The following is a 2,572-nucleotide window of genomic DNA, read 5'->3' as shown; positions in this document are numbered from 1 at the left end:
CTTCCCCTTGTCCTCTGTTGGCAGATGTTGACTGGGTGCTGCAGAGAGGATCATTAAAAAGATAAGTTTGTTTTTCAGTGGTATGTTTGCATTCAGGATCTGTTAGGTTAATTACCCCCTTTTGATCTACTAGACCTGAGACTGGAACTTGGAGAAGCTACATCCAGGTCGAGACAGCATAATGTCACTTTTCAAATATGTGCAAGAATTCAGGGAACTTGATTTTTTTTTTAATTTATTTTTTTTATCCCTCCCTCTTGTACTCTGTTGGAGATGTTGACTGGACCTCGTCAGTGACGAGATGTACAGGAAACCTGATGACCATGTGAAAAGCAGAAGCATCGTTCCTATGAAGAACACTATTAAAAAGTTAAGTTTGTCCTTTTTTGGTATATAAAGTTTATGATGCGTTGAGCTCACAGATGTTTAAACATTTAGTTTTGCATGATAATTTAAATTTCTGTGTAAAACTGGTAATAAAATAGTCTTTAATGACCCTAAAGTGTGAGGTCCCTCTGCTAAGTCCATTTTCTGCTAAAGACTTGGTCTAATGTGGTGTTTATACAATGTTCGGAAGGCTCCCAGCAGAGTAATTTTGTCCTCTTAAAAAAAAAACCCAGTTTTACTGTTTACATACAGGGGTATGTTTTTCAAATTTAGAAAAATGTGATTGTAATCTGATAGGAAACATATTGCACATTTAGGGTCTCTGATAGAAAATGTACTTGTCAAAGTGACAACCTAAGACTTGTTAAAGGTTGAGTGATTGACAGGGCACCTCTGGTAACATAAGTGAAGTAAACCTGTGTATTTTCAGGTGGTGGTGCTGGATCCAAATTCCCTATGAAAAGCACCATTAAACTTAAGTTTGTCCGTCTGTTTTATTTTTTCTTTTAATATATTTTGTGTTTTGCTCCAATAGACCTAAGACTGGAACTGGGAGAAACCCCTTCCTGGAGAGGTCTTGACATCAGCTAAGATTGTACTAAATGATAATCCTTATGTTCAGTTTGTTGCTGTATAAAAAACATGTCATTTATGTTCAGGTCCTGGCCCCCAAGGAGCCAGACTGATCACATCTGAGGAGGAGCATTTCCCATTCTAATCCCTGCTTGGTTGTATATGTTTTTATTTCCGTAATTATCTGTGACCTTTCACTGGTGTACAGCTTGTGGTCAGGGTGGTTGAGGCTTCACCCATGCTGTTCTCATTGAATTTGCCAAGATCAGTCAATGAAATAAGTAAGAATCCTGGCCCCACAGGTGTTGGTGCTGGATCTACAGAAGCTCTGGAAATCTGTCCTCCTGGATTGTAGGGTGGTCCAAGTGAACCAACTCTCTTGAGGAAAGATGTTCTCAGCTACAGGATGTCTTCAGGTTTGTACTACACAGTGACTTTTGTTAAACCTGTTGACTTTAATCTGTGTCTAACTGATCTGATCTGTGTCCAGGATTATATGGACCAGAGTTGATCAATTATGGAGAAGATGAACTCTGTTTGAAGGACCTGAGATGATCAGAACTGACCTTCTACAGGTTTTAATATTTTCATTCCAATTTAATGTGTTTGAATGAACTTTTAGTTAGTTTTTGTATCTCTCTTGTCCTGTTGGTAAATGTGGACTGGACCTCATCATGCGTGACATGAACAGGAAGACTGACATGTGAAGCAAATTCCCTATGAAGATCACCATTAAAAGATAAGTTTATCTTTCTCTGCTATAATTACGATTCATTGTTTCTTACAGTTGTAATGTAGATGGACCCACCCTTCTTAAGGTTAACCATTTACAAATGCTCATTGCATTTCATGTATATTTTAAGATGTGTTCTCTGATCACTGAAACTATATTTGCTTGTTTTAGTTTATAATCACTTAGAACTGAGTGAGCTGGATTTCCTAATCTTCTTGGTGTGAAAGGAAATCCATCCATTCATTTGTACTAAGTGATATACCATGGAGGCAGTCTCCAAAATCAGACATGGATCCCTCTGATTTTGTGACCTGGTCCTTCCATGGTACAACATCATCCTTCAGAGTAGATTGAAATTTTGTTTTATAATTATGTGTTTGTAGTTATTTCATCAGTGACCTTGGGACTACATCAAGGACTATACATGAGAAGTGATGGTGATTCAGATCATGGTATACCCTGTATTTTGGGTTGAAGGTCCATACTGACTGTGACAATTTCAGTCAGTTAAACTCTAGTATTTTGATTTGTAATGGACTATTGACATTTGTTGTGATTCGATGCTGTTTGACTGTTGACTCCATTTTGTGTTCAACCTTTATTTTCCATACTTATCTATTGGTACAGTAGTCATCTCTGTCCATTTGGCTGAGGATTTATTTATTTATTTTTGAAACATCTATCCTGCCTGTGACCTCTGCCCTAGACCTTGTGACATATTCCTCCAGTTTCTTCATCTATGGTTTGAGACACAACTTGAAGAAGTGGATGAGTTGGCTTTACAACATGGGTGAGAGTATCTGAAGTAAATTATACTACAGACTTTATGTGAAAGGAACTAGTAGAAATTTTTTTTTATTTATATTTGAGTCAGTTATG

The sequence above is a fragment of the Cynoglossus semilaevis genome, chromosome 16 (assembly GCF_000523025.1).
Source record: "Cynoglossus semilaevis isolate Cse_v1.0 chromosome 16, Cse_v1.0, whole genome shotgun sequence".
NCBI classification, from domain to species: Eukaryota; Metazoa; Chordata; class Actinopteri; order Pleuronectiformes; family Cynoglossidae; genus Cynoglossus; species Cynoglossus semilaevis.
This window is presented reverse-complemented; position numbering follows the sequence as displayed.